This window comes from Chiloscyllium punctatum, chromosome 4 (assembly GCF_047496795.1).
Source record: "Chiloscyllium punctatum isolate Juve2018m chromosome 4, sChiPun1.3, whole genome shotgun sequence".
Taxonomy (NCBI): Eukaryota; Metazoa; Chordata; class Chondrichthyes; order Orectolobiformes; family Hemiscylliidae; genus Chiloscyllium; species Chiloscyllium punctatum.
The window spans coordinates 136,903,384-136,916,289 of record NC_092742.1 but is presented as its reverse complement, the minus strand read 5'-3'; positions in this window follow the sequence as shown (position 1 = coordinate 136,916,289).

Genomic DNA, 12,906 nt, shown 5'->3' with positions numbered 1-12,906 from the left:
TGGACAGATCCTAGTATTAATACCTCCCTATTTCTCCTTTTTGTAAGCTTTGAAAAAGGGTCAGTTAGACTCGAAATGTCAACTATTTTCTCTCCTTATAGATGCTGCCATTCCTGTGAGATTTTCCAGCATTTTCTCTTTTGGCTTCAGATTCCAGCATCCGCAGTAATTTGCTTTTACCCTGAAGATAGCCGTCAATAATCTAAATAAGGCAGCAAATGGCACCATTTCCTCTCTCAGTTCAAGTGCAGAATGTAAGACCAGGAAGCTTATACAAGAACTGTATAAATAACCAGATCAATCACAGCCTGTGTGCTGCATGTGGTTCTGGTCACGATATCACATGGAAGGATGGAATTAGAATGGAGAGTGTACAGGAGGAATATGAAGATTGCAGATGCTGGAAATTAGAGTCAAAGAGTGTGGTGTGAGAAATGCACAGCAGGTCAGGTAGCATTAGAGTGCCAAGGAAATGATGTTTCAAGTATGTTTCACTCTTGGAGGTGGTACAGAAGAGATTTGTTATCCTGGGAAACTGATAATGCAGTTATGAGGAAAGGTTGATGTGGAGGATACTGAGAGGAGATTCGATTAGCCTGCACGTGTTGTCAAGGGCCTGGATAGAGAGGGAGAGACTGTCTTGTTCTTATTGGAGACCTCAGTTACCAGCAGAAAATATTTAATTAAATTGATTGAAATATTAGAAAAGTGGTGAGGAAAGTTGTTATTTCACCCGGAGTAAGGAAGGGATCTGGGAGTCATGCATGGAAGTGGAGTCGAGGGAGAAACTCTGGAAAATTTTAAAAATGTGCTTTGGTCTGAACCTGAAGTCCTACAGTCTCTGTGGAATCATAACGATGATTTTTTTTTTGGAAAGGATGAAGCTGGGTCGCATCTTCTTTTTAGTTAGTGCAGACAATTTCGAGAGTAATCTGTGTTGTATAAATTTCTGATATTTAGACAATATCTAGTGAATCAATAGAAAGGGATTGGGGAGAGGACAGAGAGGAGTAGTGTGTAAATTGATTAGCATCACAAAAATACTGATTCCAGCCTTTATATACAATGTTATTTCACTGTCGTGGTATTTTTCTCGTTCTTGTATAAAAGCTGAAAGCCTTTGATTATTCGGTTCTCAGTCTTGGTCACACTGCAGTCATATCTGTCTTGTTTCATTCTATTTGTTCTACTGTTTCATTGGCCTTGTTGAAAACACAGGAAGGAATTTGGGGATGACAGCAAGTACCAGAAACCATGATGAATGTAAATTCGGTAAAGGTTTACAGCGATAGGAAGGCTTGCGAAGACAGTGGGACATTACAGAGATATGGATTGTTATGGGGTTGAAGGAGATTACAATGACAAAGATAGTTTTAGGTTTTGGTTGAAGTGAAAAGTTAGCTGGACCAGCCAGATCAATATTTTGTCTACTGTAAACTTGCAAAGAGAAAATCTCCATAAAACCTGATGAAAATGATTCCCGTGTCTGTCTGTATCAGAGAAAGAATCCAACGGATGTGGGAGATGGTGGGAGGGCTGAGTGGCATTGTGAGAAGTGGTTAGGGCACACAAGGCCAACAGATAGAGCCCACACTGTGACAGGTGAACTGATCTCTCCGACCATATAGATTCGGTCAATGATGCAGACTGAATTCATGCCAGATGAAACAAGTTTAGTTTTCATTAAATACTTTTGAATTGTAATATTTCAGGAAGTGAGAACTTAATCTTATCTGAAGCTCTGTTGAGTTGACCCTGGTCAAGTATTCCCACCTGGGAATTGCTGTCTTTCAGGAGTCACTTCTGTTGTAACAATGACAGTTCAGAATCACATGCAGATATGGATACAGAATAGATAAGTACATTCAGAACTGAACAAGCCCAGCGCATTAGGTATTTATAGCGATTCACATCTATTCTGGAAATGAGTCCCACAATCAGACCAGGTAAATCCCACACTTCCTGCCTTGCCTGCATATTGTCAGCTGCTCTCACCTATCCTAGAACTGATCTCCCAAATATGATTTGGAAGATTACAGACTCTGCCCAGCCTTTGTGGGATCAGCTGCTCGCACCTATTCCTGTATGGAGTCCCACAGTTCGAACAGGCAGATCCCAAAATCAATAATACATCCATACATTTGCAGTTTAAGAGCATGTTCCTCTTCAAACTATAGTCAAACATGCAAACTAAAGATTATTTTCTCTGTGCCTACAGATATCAGTCTCTGTGAAATCCCTCATGTTCTGTCACCCTTCCCATCTCTGTAAATCCTCTACTTTCTACAAACAGTCATACATTTATGAGATTCTCGAAACACAAAATCTACCACTATCACGAAAAGCCTTTCCTCCTCCTGGAGAAGGTCACAGACATACAGGCCGATCAAGTTTGTGAATGAGATTAGAGATAATAAGGACGTTATAGGCGAAGGGGTTTGAGATAGAGAGCTTGCAGAAGACAAAAGAAAACCTTGTATTGGCACTGCGGGAGATTAATATGACGAGGTTCTCGTGAAAAACATGTGACTTTTCTTGAAAGATTTCATAGAGAGTATTGCAGTAGTGAATGGAATTTCAGAGACAGTGAGATTTGTAGGGGTTAATGAAGATTCGACATACATAGAGGGTTCTTTTGATCTGGTGTCGATTACAGAAATAAGGACGGCTGGAGGTGTTTCCATAGATAGGGTGGGATTTAGAATGTGAACGCTGCAGAGATGGGAAGCTGTGTAGGGACAGAAGGTGGTTACAGAATCGGGAGTGCTGTAGGGACAAGAGGCTTTTACACAGAAGATCGCACATTGGAGCACGTTAGGCAACAGGGAAAATTGTAGTGATTTGAGTAAGTTTAAGAGATGGGCAGATTTGTGAGGGACGGAGAAAGGTGCACTTAATAATGAACAGTGTAATGGCTGGAGGATGTTATGGAGATCAAAAGATCTATCAGGGCGGGAAGGAGTTAGTGACATTGATAGACTGATGATTGTGTCTGCTGGAGGAGATTGTAAAGATTGGGAGCTTTCTATGTATCAGAGTAATTAGAAACAAAGCTGTAAGGCCTTGAGAATTATTACATAGAGAGGGAATATTTAAAGGAGATTGCAGAGAAAGGAGGTTTATAAAATGGCCTGTGTGATTTACAGAGATAAGGAGGGGTGCTTTGACTGATGGATGTTTCAGATGTAAAAACGGATCGCACAGGATCAATGAGGTTATGGAGACACAGTATTATTAGAGTTGGAGAACTCTTGAGACATCGCACCAATCCCCACAGAAATCTTAAGGCAAGAAGGGTGTCATTTGAACCATGATGTTTGCACCAGCTCTTCATCTGAGTTGATTACAGAGAAGTGATCTTTTGCTTTCTCCCGTACCATTACACATTTATAAAGGTTTGTGAGAAGAATTGTAGCTTGGGTGCTCGCTGCTGTGGTTCTGTTCGCCGAGCTGGGAATTTGAGTTGCAGACGTTTCATCCCCGTCTAGGTGACATCCTCAGTGCTTGGGAGCCTCCTGTGAAGCGCTTCTGTGATGTTTCCTCTGGCATTAATAGTGGTTTGTCTCTGCCGCTTCCAGTTGTCAGTTCCAGCTGTCCGCTGCAGTGGTCGGTATATTGGGTCCAGGTCGATGTGTTTGTTGATAGAATCTGTGGATGAGTGCCATGCCTCTAGGAATTCCCTGGCTGTTCTCTGTTTGGCTTGTCTTATAATAGTGGTGTTGTCCCAGTCGAACTCATGTTGATTGTCATCTGCTTGTGTGGCTACTAAGGATAGCTGGTCGTGTCGTTTCGTGGCTAGTTGGTGTTCATGGATGCGGATCGTTAGCTGTCTTCCTGTTTGTCCTATGTAGTGTTTTGTGCAGTCCTTGCATGCGATTTTGTACACTACGTTGGTTTTGCTCATGCTGGGTATCGGGTCCTTCGTTCTGGTGAGTCGTTGTCTGAGAGTGGCTGTTGGTTTGTGTGCTGTTATGAGTCCTAGTGGTCGTAGTAGTCTGGCTGTCAGTTCAGAAATGTTCTTGATGTATGGTAACGTGGCTAGTCCTTTGGGTTGTGGCATGTCCTCATTCTGTTGTCTTTCCCTTAGGCATCTGTTGATGAAATTGCACGGGTATCCGTTTTTGGCGAATACATTGTAGAGGTGTTCATCTTCCTCCTTTTGCAGTTCTGGTGTACTGCAGTGTGTTGTGGCCCTTTTCAACCGTGTCTTGATGCAACTTCTTTTGCGTGTGTTGGGGTGGTTGCTTTCGTAGTTCAGTTCTTAGTCTGTGTGTGTGGCTTTCCTGTACACCTTTGTGGTGAATTCTCCGTTCAGTGTTCTGCCACACACGCGGATGACAAGCAACATGAGTTCGACTGCCACAACACTACTATCATAGGACACGGCAAACAAAGAACAGCCAGGGAATTCCTAGAGGCATGGCACTCATCCACAGATTCTATCAACAAACACATCGACCTGGACCCAAGAGACCGGCCACTGCAGCGGACAGCTGGAACTGACAACCGGAAGCGGCAGAGACAAACCACTACAAATGACGGAGGAAAGATCACAGAAGCGCTTCACAGGAGGCTCCCAAGTACTGAGGATGTCACCTAGCCAGGGGATGAAATGTCTGCAACACAAATTCCCAGCTCGGCAAACAGATCCACAACAATTACACATTGCATTTAGTTGCAATAATCATCTAATCCCCTCTTGAAAAATTCCATTGAACATCCATTTACAACACATCCAAGTGTACCTTAATACTCGCCAAGTTAAAAGGTTCTTACTTCTATCATAGTTCTCCTATTGTACATAACCTGAAATCTGTGTCCTCTCATTTTATGAGTGGGTACCGTTTTATCCAATCTAATCTGTTCAGTCTGCCTATGAGTTTGAAAAACTTCATCCGATCTCCTCTTAGCCACCTTCACTTCATTGAGAACAGTTCCAACAGTCTGACTTCATAACTGATCTTACTCATTCCTGGAAATATTCTTTTAGATCAGTTCTTTCTCCTTTCCAATGTGTCTATATCCTTCCGATCATGGGACACAGTTGAAGTCGAATGTGTTTGATGCAAGTTCAACATCACCTCTTTACTCTTGAAATGTCAGTATTTATAAAGACAGAAACACTGTATGCTTTGCCAATGTTTAATGTCCTACAAACTTCAATGGTCTTTGCACATCATGTGCTTCTCTTTTCCTGCCTATTTTATATTGTCTTTTAATGTTCTTGATAGAAAGTTGCATTTTCTCATGTTTCAATGTGCCAAACTTCATCACCTCTCTACTGTTTCTAACAAGTTGCCAATGTAAGTTTAGAGTTCGACAACGTTTTCCTCACAGTTTACATTTGTTTAAGTGCTGTGTCAACTGTAAACTTTGAATGGCTCCCTGCACACCAGTTGTACATCGTTCATAAATATCAAAATGAATGAGGTCCCCCAAACTGGATCCTGTGGAACTTTACTGAAAATCTATCTCCAGCCTGAATTAAAAATCTAGTGACCATTCCTCTCGATTTCCTACCAATCAGTCAATTTTGTTTCCAAATTGATACAGTCCCTTTTATTCCGTGAATGAATGGATGAACGAATGATTTAATGTCACACGTAACGAGGGAAAAACAGAGAAACAGGTTTGTTGCCTGTGCCACTAAGATATTTCTCATCAACTTTGTACATTTCTAGTGACAGAGTTTACTCCTCTGTCACCATGACCTGGGTGAGTTCGGCCATTTTGGTAAAGACAGAGATGAAGTATTCAACTCACACTCAGCCATTTCCCTTCTTCTCAGTACAAATCATTTTTCAAGTGTTGAATCAGATTTACTCCACCTTTCCGCATGCTCATTTACACGTGTGACAACTTTATGTTGGCTCTCCGTTTCCTCATAAATCCCTCCGCTCTACCATCTCTACCCTAAACCTTCAGCATTTCTCCTGGTTCACAATTCTGTTCTCTATCTGACAGCTATTCAATTGTTCTTCTTCACCTTAAACTTTAGATCCATTGTTATCGAGGGAGCGTTGGGTTTGTTTACCCTGCCTTTCCTGTGTGAGGAACTATTCCTCAAACGGACCCATGTCATTGAAGGGAGCCCATTGTTCAATTTTTCTTTTTCTGACCAACTTGGTGTTCCGGTCATTCCTTCCCAGATTCATTCTTGCTCCACTGAAGGCAGCTCTCAGTCAATTGATTTTTCTCAAACTCAGTCAATGCACAACATTCTCTACCATCATCCTGAGTGTTACAATACAATGATCATCGTGCCAGAAAATGTTCCCGCCTGATACTGGATCCACTCTCCCCATCTCTTTTCCAAGGTTCAACAGTACATGGCCCCTTGGAGTGGGCACATACTCCTGCAGTAAGCACCCCTCCATGCAATCCGTCACTGCCCAGACACGGTCAGTATCCCAGTCTGTATTTGGATAATGCAAGTTTCTCAATATGATCACGTTGCCATCTCTGTACCCTTTTCACTAGTTGCTGGCCTACAGACGGTCCCTCACAGCATAACTTTGTACTTTTTGTTCTATAGCTCCAGCCAAATTCATTCTGAACTTGGAGGCATCCAATTACTCTCAGACTCATTATCTAACCCGATCTGGAGCCAATACTTCTACACTTCGTCCTTTTCTTTCCTTTACATCATTTCTGAATATGTTATACTTTGGGCTCCATATATCAGGAAAGATGCATTTGACCTGAAGCAGGTCTAGAGGAAGCTCACAAGAAAACTCCCAGGAATGAAAGGCTTAGCAGATGAGGAATGTTTGAGGGATCTGGGACTATACATGATGGCGTTTAGAAGGACAAGGGGAGATCTGATTGAAACTTACAGAATACTGAGTGGCTTGGACAGAATGGACTTTGGGAAGATGTTTCCATTAACAGCAGAGACGAGTAACCAAGGGCACAGCCTTCGAGTAAAGGGAAAACCTTTGAGATCGGAGATAAGGGGAAACTTCTTCAGCCCGAGAGTGGGGAATCTGTGGAATTCATTGCCACAGAAGGCTGTAGATGCAAGGTCATTGAGTAGATTTAAAACAAAGATAGAAAAGGTCTTGATTGCCCGGGGGTCAAAGGGGGGAAGAAGGAAAATGGGCTTGAAAAACCGATCAGTCAAAATTGAATGGTGTAGCAGACTCGATGGACACAGTGACATTCTTGACCCCACTATCCTGGAATTATATTGACAGTCACAGAAACACTGACACCTTCTTCAATTTCCTGACACCCCTGTGACTATTGCTCCTTCTTTCTTCTCCGTCCCTTCCTGTACAGTCAGGCTGCTTGTGGTACCACAAACATGGCTCTGGCTGCCCTCCCCTGAGCGGACAGCACCTTCATCAGCTTCCAAACTGGGAAACTGAATTGGGAGGGAGTCTCACCTCCCCTCCCCCTCAGGGTAATCCTGTATTACATGGCTGTAGATCTTGACTGATCACCCATTCCCTTCCTTTTTACAGGCCGTTATGACAGCAGTGTGATCCCCTCCATGAATGTGTTGTCCACCTAACTCTCATCATAGATGTCTCACAGAATCTCCAGGCATTAACTGCATGACCCGGTGTTCGTCTCGAACATCAGCAGTGGCTATGACTTCCCAATGTAACAGAAAACGTTTTCCATTTGACCAACCTGCACTACCACAACATAAGCTGAAACGTGTTTAGTCTTCCTCAATGAATTACGTTGGATAAAGTTAATATCAGAGGCACACGTTCAACATTCCTTCGCTTATCAGTCTGTAGTTGACTGAGATTCTTTGTTATACTGATTCACACTTTCACTTATTACTGACATATCAGCCTTCAGCCCAACTTCCAAGAAAGAAAATGTCAATTTGCAGCAATTTACAGCAAGTAACGGTTTATTAACAGCGCATGAACTTACATTTTCTTCTGTGAAGACGATTGTGTGACTTTCAAAATCAATTCAGGGGGTCACAGCAGCAGAAAGGCATATCTCTGTGACTCCCAGGTACACATAATCCCCCAACTCCACTCTACTCCTTCACGGGGTCACAGTCTCTGTGACTCCCAGGTATGTGTAATCCTCCAGCTCCCACTCCACTCTGTTCCCTCAAAGGGTCACCGACTCTGTGACTCCCAGGCACAATTAGGCCTCGATCCTCAACGCTGATTTATATCCTCCCACTTTAGTGCCTTAAACTCCCAGGTGTGAGTTAGCCTCATGCTCCTGCTCCAAGATGCCCCCTCACATGGTCACTCATTCTGTGACTCAGTGCTGGTTTTGAGCCTCCTGCTCGGTTGCTTCTCCAACTCCAACTCCCAGCCGGCCTCGATCCTCGCTGCTGATTTATATTCTCTCACTCTGTGCTGCTCTCTCTCAGGTTCTCTGCCTTTGTGACTCCCAAGTAATTGTATTCCTCAAGCCTGAGCTGAGATTTATAATATCCCATTCTGCACTGCCCCCTCACAGGATCACCGCTGTGCCTGGAAGATAGTGAAAAAGAGGATGATTAGATGGGGAAGAGGGTGTTACAGTGATTGAGCGAGCTGTAGAAGATGGAACAGATTATCTGGGGAGGTCGGCAGATCTGCAGTGCCAAAAGCAGGTTTCCGAAAGATACAGGGAGAGTTGCAGACACTGAATAAGGCAAAGGAAATAGAGAGGCGATGACTTGTTGGTAACGGAGCCTTGTCGAGTCTAAACGGCTTTTTCTGAGCTGCTTACAGAGATAGAAAGGCTTCAACCTCCAATAAGCTTGAACATTCTGCTGCAGCTTTATAGTTTCCACTGTGCTTTCTGTTATCGCTCCAACAAAACTCCCAGGCTTATTCTATTTTCCTACATCTGCATTTCTCCACCCCCCCCCCCCCCCCCCCCCACCCCCGGACCACCAGAGTAATTTCATGTGACCTAAGTTATTGCAAAGAAAACACCGGAGCTTTTCTAACTTCTTTGTCCTCTTCATGGGTTTCCTTTTTTTCCTGGGGTAAGTTGTTCTTAAGATCTTCACTGTGATCTATCTTTCCCTTTCCACGTGAGGATTTCTCTTTGGCCTAATTTCTATCCCTCATGGACTGACATTGATTCTGGAAGCCACACCGTGTTGTATGGATCAATTCATAATCATCAACCACTTCAGCTGTTTTACCTCTCTGCTCTTCCAAATGAGTTTGCACTATATCAGGCAAGCATTTTTGAACCCCTCCAAATTAATTGTCTCTCAATGAGCATCGTAGATTTTCTTGATTTTTAAGCTCTTATCCATGTATCAAAATTACTTTGCTTGATCCTTTCAAATTCAAAATAGGTTTGACCAGGTTCCCTCCTTAGATTCCTGAAACATTCTGAATTAAAAGGCTTCTTCTAAACAGGTTATGAGTTAAGAAGTGCTGAAGGAGGGGAGAAAATCCAATTTCAACATTGACACTGACTCAACCTATCCCAGACTGAACCTATCTGACCAACTAGAGAGGTGGCCATGTCCTCTTCATAATACACGTTTCTTTTTAAAGACTTGAAAGTTGCCTGCCTGCAGCATTATTGTGATGTATAAACAAAAGGACTGTAATAAACCTTTAAGAATTCAGACATATTGGTCATTTAGAACCTCTCTAAGAAAAATCACGAACAACATAACCTTGTAAAGGGACCGGCTTTGTGATGCTTTGTGACAACATGCCACCTTTCGCTTTGGACTGAATTCAATAAATGTAAGTTTCACTGCTTTGAGGCCATAAAAGTGTATTAAGGTGTTTGTGAATTTATACAAAAAAATGCTGAAGTGCATTGTGTGTTGAAGATACAAAATTGCCTTATTCGAACAATTAGAGGAATGCCTAGGCAAATCGACACTTCCTGTGCATGGTCAAGGCAAATATGCCCCCTGAAAATCTACTGGTTGCTGCTTGTTCGAGTGAAGGGGAACACGCTAACAATATATACATTATGTGTTTGGGGGTGGTGGTAGGAGGTTCGGGCGGTTACAGCATTGCAAATGGACAACGTAGCAGAAACAGTTAGCCTGTGATAAGAAAACATCCATCATTCTCCCTCACAACTAACTTCACTCGAGCAATTGGTGATGGGAGATGTGACCAATAGCCAGCAATGCCAGCATTCAACTGAGTCCAGTTATTATTGTGATCTGAAGATACCACACTGACAGGAGTTAACTGATCTGTTTGTTCAGTGACTGTGATTGATGACAGTCTCCATGGATTCCAAATGTGTCACTGGATGGTTTCCCTCTTCTATTTTTAAGGGGCCTATTACAGCACTTTATCCCATAGTAGCAGCAGATGCATCACCTCTAACACTAACAGGGATCCGCAGCTGCAGAGAGGGGAAGTGGATAGATAAACATCTGAGAATAGTTTAGAATGTTCCAGTAATGGATCAGAATCTGAGAATATTAGATTGGAATACTGCAACAATGGACAGGAGTTTATCCTCGGGTCTTTTCTATCTTTCGTGGTATTGGTCAACATTACATGATCGGATCGAAGCCGTACTGATGATTATCCAGGCGGGTTACTATCCCATGCTCGCAATTATTGGTGTTCCTGGTAAGTCTTTCCATCTCTATCTATTTATTAATCCCATAAACCATGCTGAAATTCATTACTATTTCTGTTACCTTTATTTGACAAAGACGGAAACTATTGTCTTCAGTTTCAAATACAAATTGCACTCATTACCATAAACTTCTGAACCAACCAACACCCCAGTCCGCACAAACATCTGAGAACTAGACTGTACACCATTACAAATTACCTTTTGCCTTGAATTGATTTATTTCTCGGTATTATCCCAATCATTAAACATACCCACTACCAGATCCGTAATATTCCCAGTCCCCAACTTGACGTTAGTGCGGGTCCCAAATAAATAATTATCTATGCCTTGGCATAATTCAGACTCTATGCATCGAGTTCTCTTCTAAGCACTCTGTCTGTTACAAATATGGCTATCAGAACCTTGTTCTTGTTTCTAAAGTAAATTCATGAGAGGGACAGTGTGTCAGAGAAGGAATGCCGCTGGACATGTAATTCAGAGGCCCAGATTACTACACTAAAGACACTGTTTCAAATCCTACCTCAGGTTATGTCAGAACTTAAATTCAAATGACAGGAATTGGAAATAAGAGCTAATGTCATGAATATCAACAATAACAGCACCAGCTTTTTTTCAATAAGTTTATCTATTTCATTGAGGCTCTTTGTTAAGGAAATCGAGCATTATTACCTGGTCTGGCTGAAGACTGATATCAGCCCCACAGCAATGAGCTTGGCTGTTTACTGCCTGAAGTAATGACCTCACATTAACGGACATTTCGAGAGGTCAACACATGCTGACCTTACCAGCGATGCAGACATGCCATCTCATACCAATATTGAAATTTAAACAAAACAAAGAATACTGCAAGAGATCAGAAACAAAAATAAATCGAGAAACTGCTGCAGAAACTGAGCAGACTTGGCACCCTTGGGTCGAGGGAAAAATAGAATTGACATTTCGTGTCCACTGTCCAGCCATCATAACTGAACACAGCTTAAAAATATTGTGATTGATGTTGGTGACAGGGATGTCTGTTATGAAGGGGAGAAGGAGCGAGTTGAATAGTTAGAGAAAGAGAGAGTTAAAAGAACATCTGTGGTAAAGGGGAGAAGGAATGACTTGAGTAGATAAAGACAGGGAGAGAGAACAAGAAGCAAACAAAGGAATTGTTGATGATCAGCTGGAAAGAAAATAAAAATGAGATTAATCTTATTTATTTTTCTTCGATTCTTAAATTTCTGAAAATGATGTCATGTCGAGTATACACCAAAGTCACTGTTTAAAGTGAGTTATGTCCCTTTGTCTCTCTTCCCTGAGTGTATTCGTTATCTCCCCTCATTCATTAGTGGGATGCTGGGCCAGTATTTAATTCCCTTTCCTCATTATCAATGAGAAGGTGTTGATGAGCTGCCTTTCTGACCCACTGCAGTCCGTGGCTGTAAATAGTCAGTGCTTAGGTTCGTGTGGTTTCATTTCTTTGAGACTTTGTAGTGAGTGATATAACTGAGTGTCTGGCGTATCCATTTCAAAGGGCAATCGAGAGTCAAATGCATTGCTGGAGTCACATGTAAGCCCGAACAGCTGAGGGTGGTAAATTGCATTCCCTGAAGGATATTAGAGTGCTAGGTAGGATTTTGTGGCAATTGACAATGGTTTCATAGCTTCATTTGATTTTATTGGATTCAAGTTTTACCACTTGCCGTCGTGGGATTCGATTCTGGGGTGGGGATCAGCACATGGGTCCCTGGATTATTAGTACCTCAAAGACGTCACCTTCCCAGCATCTCCAACCATCTCCATTAGCAATATTAATGTTGATGTTGGTGTGGCTATGATTGAAACACAGCTGTTCGCGAGGCTAAGGAATGGTTTTGCAAAACATACTTTCCTTCTTAATTTTCTCTTTATTTGAAGATTAGAGGATCGGAAATGCCCTTGGCGAAAATGAGCGGGGTGTCTTTGATCATGAGTCCCTAACAGAATTCATACCAGGCAGCAAGTAATCAACATAGTAAATTGTATACTGTTCTTCATTGCAAAATGCTTCAAGTACAGGATTGACGACACCTTCCTGCTGTCGTAGAGTGTTGTTCGGAAAGTAATTGGGGCACTATGTACAGATTATTTTTCCTTTATTAGGAATGATCACTTTACTACAGAGAGGCAGTGTAAAGGAGTTTCACTGCAATAATTCCTGTGGTGATGGTATTTCGAAGAGACTGTGAAAGAAATAATCTGTATCACTACAAAAAAAATTGTATTAAAACTTGAGGGTTATGGATCAACACTCATTATTTTCAAAACGGAACATTGACAGCATTATCTAAAACATCTGCGATACATGCTTTCACAATTGGGCAAATATATAGAAAGGAA